General features: G+C 44.5%; 1 protein-coding gene across 1 annotated transcript in view; it reads left to right on the plus strand.

Moving 5' to 3' along the window:
• The window catches only part of SORCS3 (sortilin related VPS10 domain containing receptor 3), a 770,211-nt gene that overhangs the window by 200,633 nt on the left and 557,249 nt on the right, over positions 1-12,329 (plus strand). The gene's annotated exons all lie outside the window — the stretch shown is intronic.

Here is a 12,329-nt window from a genome sequence, read left to right on the forward strand (position 1 = left end):
GGCTGAGCCCACTAGACAAGCCCCGGCTGGGAGTATGCATAAGTATGCATTAAGTATCTTAAAAGAATACTAATCGTATTATTGGGTAAAAAGGGTAATATTTAGAAATACTTCTTATGAAAATCTTGCAGATGACTGAATGGATGGGGCTAAGCCAAAGGGGGCTGCTTATTATTCTAGGTCTAATATCGGGAGGACAGTGGTAGGGGAGGACTTCTGCTGTAGTCAGTAGTCTTGCAGCCAGAGACAGGTCTATAAGAAGAGGATGATCTCTGAGTGAAGTAGCATTGAGAAGTGGGGAAACAGTTTACAATTCACAGTTTCTTACTCCAGAAAAAAGCAGAGGGGACGTTTCTGCTGTAGTCAGTTTCCTTACAGCCAGAAATTATTGGTAGAATGAAGATGAAGAAGTAGGTGATCTCTGGATGAAGAAGGATTGATTGGGTAAACAGCTTATGTTTACTAGTCTGTCTCTCCAGAAAAATCATCTGGGGAAGATTTCTGCTGTAGTCAGTTGCCTTACAGAACAGGTTTGGTAGAAAAAAAGGTGGATATGTTGGTGATCTCTAGGTGAAGGAGGATTAAGAAGTGAGAGAACTGTTTATAGTTCCTAGTTTCCCACTGCAGAAAGAGCATTGAGGGAGGGATTCTACTGTAGGCAGTTGCCTTACAGCTAGATAGAGGTTAATTGGAAAGAGAATGGAGAAGTGGGTTATCTCTGGGTTAAGGAGGATTCAGAAGTATGTAACCAATTTATAGTACCCAGTCTCTCACTACAGAAAAAGTAGGGGTGAGGTTTCTGCTGTAGTCAGTTGCCTTACAGCCAGAAAGGTTTGATAGAAAAATGATGGAAAAGGGAGTGATCTCCAGATGAAGGAGGATTGAAAAGTGTGTAAACCGCTTATGGTTACTAGTCTACACCAGAAAAAGTGGTGGGCTATGGCTTCTGCAGTAGTAAGATTCTTTACAGCCAGAGATATGTTTGTTATAAGGAGGTTGGAGAAACGAGTGATCTGTAGGTGAAAGAGAACTGAGAAGTGTGTGAACTGCTAGTAGTTCCTGGTCCCTCACCCAAGAAAAAAGTAGAGAGGAAAGCTTTCTGCTGTTGGCAGTTGCCTTACTGACAGAGGTTTGTTATTAGAATATGGAGAAATGGGTGACTGAGGTTAGAGAAATGAGGGAGGGCTTCTGCTGTAGCCAGTTACCTTACAGCCAGATGGAGGATTGTTAGAAGAAGGATACAGAAGTGGGTGAGCTCTGGGAGACAGAGGTTAGAGATGTGAGGGAGGGCTTCTGCTGTAGCCAGTTACCTTACAACCAGATGGAGGGTTGTTAGAAGAAGGATACAGAAGTGGGTGAGCTCTGGGTGACAGAAGTTAGAGATGTGAGGGAGGGCTTCTGCTGTACCATGTTACCTTACAGGCAGACGGAGGGTTGTTAGAAGAAGGATATTGAAATGGGTGAGCTCTGGGTGACAGAGGTTAGAGATGTGAGGGAGGGCTTCTGCTGTACCATGTTACCTTACAGCCAGATGGAGGATTGTTAGAAGAAGGATACAGAAGTGGTTGAGCTCTAGGTGAGAGAAATTAGAGAAGTGAGGGAGGGCTTCTGCTGTAGCCAGTTACCTTACAGCCAGATGGATGGTTGTTAGAAAGAGGATACAGAAGTTTGTGATCTCTGGGTGAAGAAAGATGCCTAAGTGGGTGAACTGTTTAAAGTTCCTGGAGTGCCACAGTAGAAAGAGCAATATTAGAGGGTGGTAATTTTTTTGGAGGGTGGTTATACGGGGCTCCTTCTGTAGCCAGTTACCCTAAAGCCACAAAGAAGTTTATTGGAAAGAGGATAAAAACACGGGTGATTTCCAAGGAAGCAAATAGAAGCATTGGTGCTCCAAGCCGTTCTTCGCTGTAAGGCCATATTTCTTCCATACACATTTCAGTTTCTAGCTTTTTCCACATGAGTAAAGTGAACCTTTCTGTGCTGGTGCCATGTTCAGAAGGCATGGTCTACCAGGCCTCCCAGACTGATAACACTAGTAGTCTAGGACATGGGATGTGTGACACTCACCGCTAATTGATTGTCATGTAACCCACCATTTCAGTTTCATAGAGGAATTCATGAATAAAATGAGATGGATTTTTCTCCTGACCGGCCGTCTTCTGTAGCTCGAAAATAGCCACCATGACCTTACGACTCAGAGGAGAAGACAAGCGGCACAATGATGAAAAGTGAAAAGCTGCTTTCTGTGAAAATTCCACAATTTATATAAATTAGAAAGCAGTTTCGGTGTTAGAACTTAAAGAAAAGAGGAATGTATTATTTTTTTCGCATTAATGAGCATTATTTTGCAGTTTCTTCCTACCTTCCATTTCTCATTAGAGTGTTTGCTGCGCCTCACTGACCCTAGCTGGTAAACCGCGCTCTCTCAAGGATTCGAGTCATGGGCAGCAGAGCAAAAACGCCAAACAGGAAAAATCTGTAATCATTTAATTTCTCCCTTCCGCATCTTAAACAAGGAGTTAATGATAATACGTTATGTCACCAACGTTATTACTGACGTGAATAATGTTTATCATTACAAAAGAACTACGTAGAGTTGTTCTGGATCAGTCCTACTAATGGCAAACGGATGAGAAATAGATCTGAGCACGGGCGTGCATAGAAAACATGGATTCTCAAAGTAAAGTGTGAACTGCGCCAAACCCACTGAGAAAAAAAACGCAGTCACTACTGACAAGTGTCTACTGTGTACATCAGTGCGTGACCCACTCCATACAGTTCCTCTAGACTTCTGGCGCAAACATATTGCTGAGGCTAGGAAGGGGGTAAAAATGATCAAGTTTCCTACATCTTCTCTCTGCTTATTGGACAGCTGAATCTACTGCGGTTCCTGGCCTTTTTTGTGCTTTTTTATGCAACTTTTACCCTAGTCCTAAGTTTAGCCATGATTCTATCGATATCTAGTCCTAGCTCTAGCTCTATCCCAAGCCCAAACTTTGGTCCTAACCCTAGCCTTAACTTTAGTTCTAACCCTATCCCTATTCTAGTCCTAACTTTTGTTCTGTATATAGCAATAAATTAAGTCCTAACCCTAGCAGAAACATTAGCTCGATTCCTAGATCTAAGTTTAGTCCTAACGCTAGCTATAACTTTAGATCTATCTTTAGCTCTAACATTAGTCTTAACCCTATCGCTATTCTAGCACAAAATTTAGCTCTAAATCTATCTAGCCCTAATCTTAGTGTTAACCCTAGCACAAACTTTAACTTCATCTCAACCCCTAACTTTAGTCCTAACTCTATCCCTATTCTACCCCTAACTTTAGACCTAAACCTATCCCTATTCTAGCCCAAACTTTAGTCCTAACCCTATCCCTATTCTAGCCCAAACTTTAGACCTAATCCTATCCCTATTCTAGCCCTAACTTTAGACCTAATCCTATCCCTATTCTAGCCCTAACTTTAGACCTAATCCTATCCCTATTCTAGCCCTAACTTTAGTCCTAGCCCTATCCTTATTCTAGCCCTAACTTTAGACCTAATCCTATCCCTATTCTAGCCCTATCTTTAGACCTAATCCTATCTCTATTCTAGCCCAAGCTTTAGTCCTCCTAACCCTATCCATATTCTAACCCTAACTTTTTCTCTATATCTAGCAATAAATTTAGTCCTAACCCTAGCACAAACATTAGATCGATTCCTAACCCTAAGTTTAGTCCTAACCATAGCTATAACTTTAGATCTATCTTTAGCTCTCACTTTAGTCCTAACCCTATCCATATTCTAGCACAAACTTTAGCTCTATATCTATCTAGCCCTAATCTTAGTGTTAACCCTAGCCCAAACTTAAACTTGATCTTGAGCCCTAACCTTAGTCCTAACTCTATCCCTATTCTAGCCCTAACTTTAGAGCTAATCCTATCCCTATTCTAGCCGTAACTTTAGTCCTAACCCTATCCCTATTCTAGCCCTAAATTTAGACCTAATCCTATCCCTATTCTAGCCCTAACTTTTGCTCTGTATCAAGCAATAAATTTAGTCCTAACAGTAGCTCTAACTTTAGATCCACCCTAGCTCTAACCTTGTCCTAACCCTATCCCTATTCTAGTACAAACTTTAGCTCTAAATCTATCTAGCCCTAATCTTTGTGTTAATCGTAGCCCAAAGTTTAACTTGATCTCTAGCTCTAACTTTAGTCCTAACCCTATCCCTATTCTAGCCCTAACTTTAGACCTAATCCTATCTCTATTTTTAGCCCTAGCATTAGCTCTATATCTATCTAGACCTTACGTAAGTCTTAACCCTAGCCCTAACTTTAGTCCTGTCCCCATCTATAAGTTTAGCTTTATCCTTAGCCCTAACTGTATTCCTAACCTTAACCCTATATTTAGTCATAACCATATCCACACCTTAGTCCTAACCCTAGTTAGGATTCGTAAGAGACTGAAAAAACATCACATTCACAATATTCTGTGCATTTTTTGCAGCATTCATAGCTCTGCTAGCAGGTGTCTGCGGTGTCGAGCTGTGAGAGTGCACAGACTGTGACAGCTGTAATAAGAGTATTGTCCTTCATGTGGCACTGTTTTTTTATCCATTTATCAGCAATAAACATATTTTTTCCCTCCATTGTAGCCATTTCAGTAGGAGGAGCGTTGCTGTCAGTCGGAGCGTTGCTGTCAGTCGGAGCGATGCTGTCAGTCGGAACGTTGCTGTCAGTCGGAGTGATGCTGTAAGTTCGAGCGTTGCTCTCAGTCGGAGTGATGCTGTCAGTAAGATCGATAGTGTCAGTTGGAGTGTTGCTGTCAGTCAAATCGATAGTGTCAGTTGGAGCGCTGCTGTCAGTTGGAGCGTTGCTGTCAGTCGGAGTGATGCTGTCAGTCAGAACGTTGCTGTCAGTCGGAGCGTTGCTGTCAGTCGGAGCGATGCTGTCAGTAAGTTCGATAGTGTAAGTTGGAGTGCTGCTGTCAGTCAGATTGATAGTGTCAGTTGGAGCGTTGCTGTCAGTTGGAGCGTTGCTGTCAGTCGGAGCGATGCTGTCAGTCAGAGCGATGCTGTCAGTCGGAGTGATGCTGTCAGTCGGAGTGATGCTGTCAGTCGGAGCGTGCTGTCAGTCGGAGCGATGCTGTCAGTCGGAGTGATGCTGTCAGTCGGAGCGTGCTGTCAGTCGGAGCAATGCTGTCAGATCGATAGTGTCAGTTGGAGCGTTGCTGTTAGTCGGAGCATTGCTGTTAGTCGGAGCGATGCTGTCAGTCGGAACGTTGCTGTCAGTCGGAGCGATGCTGTCAGTCAGATCGATAGTGTCAGTTGGAGCGTTGCTGTCAGTTGGAGCGTTGCTGTTAGTCGGAGCGATGCTGTCAGTCGGAACGTTGCTGTCAGTTGGAGCGTTGCTGTCAGTCAGGTCGATAGTGTCAGTTGGAGCGTTGCTGTCAGCCAGATCGATAGTGTCAGTTGGAGCTTTGCTGTCAGTCAGATCGATAGTGTCAGTTGGAGCACTGCTGTCAGTCGGAACATTGCTGTCAGTTGGAGTGATGCTGTCAGTTGGAGCGATGCTGTCAGTTGGAGCGATGCTGCCAGTCGGAGCGATGCTGTCAGTCAGAGCGTGCTGTCAGTCAGATTGATAGTGTCAGTTGGAGTGTTGCTGTTAGTCGGAGCGATGCTGTCAGTTGGAACGTTGCTGTCAGTCGGAGCGATGCTGTCAGTCAGCGCTCTCCAGGATTCCATACTTCACCATTGCATTAAATTCTTGTTTGCTGTAATTCTCGCTTGTTCATCTGGAAGAAGAGGTTATTGTTAAGTAAAATACAGTAGAATTTCTGACATATTTGTTATTTGTTACCTTTCTTGTTTCTATAAGGTGGAAAGTATCTCCTGAGATCCCTCACCAGGTCACCCAGTGCTTCCCCTTTACTGCCTTGTTGTTGCCTTTTGCCATTAACCCCCGGTACTCCGGATGACCCTTATCTACCATTCTTTGACCTCCGGTAACAGTCGTGCAGTTGGCCTCTCATCTTTACTTCTTACATGATTTATTAATGCTCCATTTCTCTACACGTTTTTTTTTTTTTACATTTTGTTCTCAATGTGCTGAATTGTATGGAATTGAAGCCAAGACGGCGCGGCCCCCCGGCGCTTCCTGCGTCCTCATTAATTAATCGTTCCGAGTTGCAATCCCAGGACCCTCATAGTCCAGATGTTTGCTCCTGTGTTTTTCCTCCCTGTTAGGGCTCATTTCCACTTGCGAGTAAAACGGACGAGTGCAATCCGATAAAAGATCGGATTGCACTCGGACCAATGTTATTCAATAGGTGTCTTTTCATTTGCGATTTTTTTCTCAGCCGAAATCGGACTGAGAAAAAAATCGCAGCATGCTGCGATTTGCTGCGAGTCTCGGACGAGACTCGCCAATGCAAGTCAATGGGTGCGATAAAAAAAACGCATGGCATACGGAACATCCATATTCCATCCGTTTTTTACAGATACCTTACCATTCTGTGTCATAGAACACTGTAAATAGTCCTGTAAATGACTGTATAAAAATAGTTGCAGAGAAATAAAACGGATTGCATACGGATGTAAAACGGATGGTGCGATTACAAAATCGCATTGAACTCGCATCACAAACGCATGACAAACGCATACTTTTCATCCCTTTTTTCGGTCCAGATTACGGACCGATTTGTCTATCACAAGTGGAAATGAGCCCTTAGGCCGGCTTCACACTTGCGAGTTTTACGGACGTAAGAGCGCAGAAACTACGTCCATAAAACTCGCAAAAAATACGGCACAATTATTCTCTATGCCCCTGCTCCTATCTGCCGTATTTTACTGATCAGTATTAGGGCCCCTTTCCACTAGTGTGAGAAAAAAACGGTCCGATTTACGGACCGAAAAAACTGATGTAACGTCTGCGAGTGCCATGCGAGTGTCATGCGATTTTTTTATCGCAACATCCGTATGACATCCGTATTGCTGTCCGATTTTTACGCACGGGTCTCCTTTGAAAAGCCGGTAATTCAGCGCAGAGTACAGTAAAATCACACTGACAGGTTAGATTAGAGTAGATATATACACATAGAATAGGTATATATACATATATATATGTCAGGGAGATACCTATATATTTATATTTATATTTAATGCAGCGCGAGAGAGCTTTAAAGCTGGTAATTCAATTGCCGGCTTTTGCTATCTCCTTCCTAAACCCGACATGATATGAGACATGATTACATACAGTAAACCATCTCATATCACCATTTTTTTTGCATAATCCACACTACTAATGTTAGTAGTGTGTATATGCAAAATTTGGCCGTTCTAGCTATTATATTTAAGGGTTAAATGGCGGAAAAAATTGGCGTGGGCTCCCGCGCAATTTTCTCCGCCAGAGTAGTAAAGCCAGTGGCTGAGGGCAGATATTAATAGCCTGGAGAGGGTCCACGGTTATTGGCCCCCCCTGGCTAAAAATACCTGCCCCCAGCCACCCCAGAACAGGCACATCTGGAAGATGCGCCTATTCTGGCACTTGGCCACTCTCTTCCCATTCCCGTGTAGCGGTGGGATATGGGGTAATGAAGGGTTAATGCCACCTTGCTATTGTAAGGTGACATTAAGCCTAATTAATAATGGAGAGGCGTCAATTATGACACCTATCCATTATTAATCCAATTGAATGAAAGGGTTAAAAAAAACACACACATTATTAAAAATTATTTTAATGAAATAAAAACAAAGGTTGTTGTAATATTATATTTAACGCCCAATCCAATCACTGAAGACCCTCGTTCTGTGAAAGAAAAAACATAATAAACCAACAATATACTTACCTTCCGCAGATCTGTAAAGTCCAACGATGTAAATCCTTCTGAAGGGGTTAAAATATTTTGCAGCAAGGAGTTCCGCTAATGCAGGCTGCTCCTTGCTGCAAAACCCCGGGGAATGAAGCTAAATATAGGTCAATGATCTATATTTAGCTTCATTTGCGGTGAGGCGCCCTCTGCAGGCTGTTCATAGATCGTGGGAACTTACCTAGAAAGCCTGGGAGCTTTCTAGGAAAGTTCCCACGATCTAGGAACAGCCAGCAGAGGGCGCCTCACCGCAAATGAAGCTAAATATAGGTCATTGACCTACTTTACCTTCATTTTCTGGGGTTTTTGCAGCCATGAGCATCATTGCATTAGCAAAGCTCGTGGCTGCAAAATATTTTAACCCCTTCAGATGGATTTACATCGTTGGACGTTACAGATCTGCGGAGGGTAAGGATATTGTTGGTTTATTATGTTTTTTTACTTACAGAATGAGGGTCTTCAGTGACTGGATTGAGCGTTAAATAAAATACTCCAACAACCATTGTTTTTATTTCATTAAAATAATTTTAAATAATGTGTTTGTGTTTTATTTAACCCTTTCATTCAATTGGATTAATAATGGATAGGTGTCATAATTGACGCCTCTCCATTATTAATTAGGCTTAATGTCACCTTACAATAGCAAGGTGGCATTAACCCTTCATTACCCCATATCCCACCGCTACACGGGAATGGGAAGAGAGTGGCCAAGTGCCAGAATAGGCGCATCTTCCAGATGTGCCTTTTCTGGGGTGGCTGGGGGCAGATATTTTTAGCCAGGCGGGCCAATAACCATGGACCCTCTCCAGGCTATTAATATCTGCCCTCAGTCACTGGCTTTACTACTCTGGCGGAGAAAATTGCGCGGGAGCCCACGCCAATTTTTTCCGCCATTTAACCCTTTATTTTAATAGCTAGAACGGCCAAATTTTGCAGATACACTCTACTGACATTAGTAGTGTGGAATCTGCAAAAAAAATGGAGAGAAGACATGGTTTACTGTATGTAAACCAGGTCTCAAATCATGTCGGGTTTAGGAAGGAGAAAGAAAAAGCCGGTAATTGAATTACCGGCTTTCAAGCTGTATAGCGCTGGAATAAATATTAATATATATACATATATGTGTCTACTGACATATATATATATATAGACAGTATATATATATATTTTTTTCTTTTTGGGACACATGGATCCCTTGTATAGCCGTATGTCGGTTTTGCAAGCCTGCGAGAAAACCACGCAGTACGGATGCCATACGGATTACATACGGAGGATGCCATGCGCAAAAAACGCTGACACACCCTGCCTACGGAGGAGCTACGGACCACTATTTTGGGGACTTTTCAGCGTATTACGGCCGTAATATACGGACCGTATTTTCATACGCTGAGTGTGAAGCCGGCCTTATATGGGGAATGTCCCGCTGATGGATCTTACGCCATCAGACACAAGGTTTTCAATTTGTAAAACTCCAATCTACTGTGAAAGTGATCAGAACTGAATACTGGGAGAAGTTTCTTAAAGGGGTTTTCTGGCACTGCAACACATTCCAGGTGACAGACGAAAGAATTGCATTTGCAGCTCTAGCTGTGACTGGAGTATAGGACCAGATGGGTGAAGGAAAGCAAAACAGTTACAAAGTAGAATTAAAAAGGTACAAAAAAAAAGTTTTTTTTTCATCCTGGCTCAAGCAGGAGACCACAAAAGAAAGGCGATTCCAACAGAACTGTATGTGCAGCTTTAGCAGTGACTGGAGGATAAGATATGATAACTGCACATAAGTCAAGGAAAGTTGTTACAAAGTAAACTATGATCTTATGTAGATTGGACATTTACACCAGAAGATTTTCCATCCATGTTCACTCACAGAGCCAAGACTGCAACACAATGCTGATACAAAGTGAACAAGTAACAGCCAGAAGAATGGTGTTTGCTGATTTAGCTGTGATTGGAGTATAACACTTGATGGAACGCCCCATGAGTAAAGTAGAATAGTTAGAAAGTGACTTATGTGTATCGGAAGTATGGGAAAGATTTATCAACCAGGCTCACCTCCTTCAGCTGAGACTGCAACACCAAGCAGGTTTCCAGTGATAGCCAAGAGAATTGTGTGTGCAGCTTTAGCTGTGAATGGTGTATAAGGTCAAGAGTACAGCAAAACCTTACAAAGATACTTATCAGTCATCTCCTACAAAGGACAATTAGATTTTTCATCCAGGCTCAGCTGGATAGCTGGGACAGCAACACAAGGATGATTCAAAGAGAATTGTGTGTGCAGCTTTACCAGTGACTGGAGCAAAAGCCCTAATATAACTCCACATGCCTAAAGGAAAGTATTTACAAAATTAATCATCATGTTATGTAGACTGGACAAAAACAAAAGACTATTTTCCATTCCTGTTCACCCACAAAGCTGAAACTGCAACACAATGCTGATGAAAAGGGATTTTATGTGTGCAGCTCTAGATGTGACTGGAGAACAAAACAACAGAGTAGCGTAAAGAAAAGTATTTTAAAGTTACTTATCGCGTGTAGGTTATTAAACAAAGGAATCATTTTTATCTGGACTCCAATACAAGGCTGATTCCGAATAGCCACAAAAGATTTGTGTTTGCAGATTTAGCAGTGACTTGAGTATAACACTTGATGTAACCCCAGATGATTAAAGCTAAATAGTTAGAAAGTTACTGCTGTATATTGAAAGTATGGAAAAGAAGATGTTTTAGCCAGGCTCACCTCCTAGAGCTGAGACTGCAGCACAAAGCAGATTTTCAGTGATGGCCAAGAGAACTGTGTGCAGCTTTAGCTGTGAATGGTGTATAAGGCTTGATGTAACTCTACGGCTATGTTCACACCTTTTTTGCTGCATTTTTTTAATGCGAATTTTAAGCTGCGTTTTACATTACCAGCAAAGTCTATGAGATGATAGAAATCTCCTGCACACACACATGGGCGGCACGCGGCCAATCAGAAGCCGCGACGTCATTCTCATTCACAAAACTGCTAATTCTAGGAATTGAGGACCTGCGAATGACGTCGCGGCCTCTGATTGATCGCGTGCCGGTCACATGGGCGGCACGCGACCAATCAGAAGCCGGGACGTCATTCACAGGTCCGAAAGGCGCGCTTTTTAAACAAAGAAGCCTCCCGGATAGCAGCGTGAAGTCCAGGGGCCGCCGGAGAGGTGAGCATATCAATATTTTTTATTTTAATTCTTTATTTTACACATCCCTATGGATCCCAGGGCCTGAAGGAGAGTTTCCTCTCCTTCAGACCCTGGGAACCATAGAGGATACCTTCCGATCAGGGCCGTATTTGCCACTAGGCACTTGAGGGCACGTGCCTAGGGCGGCGGGATGCGGGGGGGCGCCCTTGAGCTAGGTTTTTTCCTTTTTTTTTTTTTTTTTATTTTATAAAACTCCGGGGTCAAGTTTCCGCCCCCCCTCCTCCCTCCCCCCTTCCCGCCCCCCCCTCCTCCCTCCTTCCCGCCCCCTTCCCTCCCTCCCTGAAGACGTAATACTCACCTTCCTCCAGCGGTGGCTGCAACTGCGTCTCAGCGCCGTCCTGTCTTCAGCGGTCACATGGTACCGATCATTAAGGGTGATGAATATGCGCATATTCATCACCCTTAATTAGCGCTACCATGTGACCGCTGAAGACAGGAAGGAAGACGCTGAGATGCCAGGAAGTTCTGTGCTGCGCGCCGGTGAGAGGTAAGTATGACAGGGAAAAAAGTGGGGTGCCGTGCACACAGGGGAGGAGGATGGGGAGCCATGCATACAGGGGAGAAGGATGGGGAGCCGTGCATACAGGGGAGAAGGATGGGGAGTCGTGCATACAGGGGAGAAGGATGGGGAGCCGTGCACACAGGGGAGAAGGATGGGGAGCCGTGCATACAGGGGAGAAGGATGGGGAGCCGTGCACACAGGGGAGAAGGATGGGGAGTCGTGCATACAGGGGAGAAGGATGGGGAGCCGTGCACACAGGGGAGAAGGATGGGGAGCCATGTACACAGGGGAGAAGGATGGGGAGCCGTGCACACAGGGGAGAAGGATGGGGAGCCGTGCACACAGGGGAGAAGGATGGGGAGCCGTGCACACAGGGGAGAAGGATGGGGAGCCGTGCACACAGGGGAGAAGGATGGGGAGCCGTGCACACAGGGGAGAAGGATGGGGAGCCGTGTACACAGGGGAGAAGGATGGGGAGCCGTGCATACAGGGGAGAAGGATGGGGAGCCGTGCACACAGGGGAGAAGGATGGGGAGCCGTGCATACAGGGGAGAAGGATGGGGAGCCGTGCATACAGGGGAGAAGGATGGGGAGTCGTGCATACAGGGGAGAAGGATGGGGAGCCGTGCACACAGGGGAGAAGGATGGGGAGCCGTGTACACAGGGGTGAAGGATGGGGAGCCGTGCACACAGGGGAGAAGGATGGGGAGCCGTGCACACAGGGGAGAAGGATGGGGAGCCGTGCACACAGGGGA

The sequence above is a fragment of the Ranitomeya imitator genome, chromosome 2 (genome assembly GCF_032444005.1).
Source record: "Ranitomeya imitator isolate aRanImi1 chromosome 2, aRanImi1.pri, whole genome shotgun sequence".
In the NCBI taxonomy this organism is placed as follows: domain Eukaryota; kingdom Metazoa; phylum Chordata; class Amphibia; order Anura; family Dendrobatidae; genus Ranitomeya; species Ranitomeya imitator.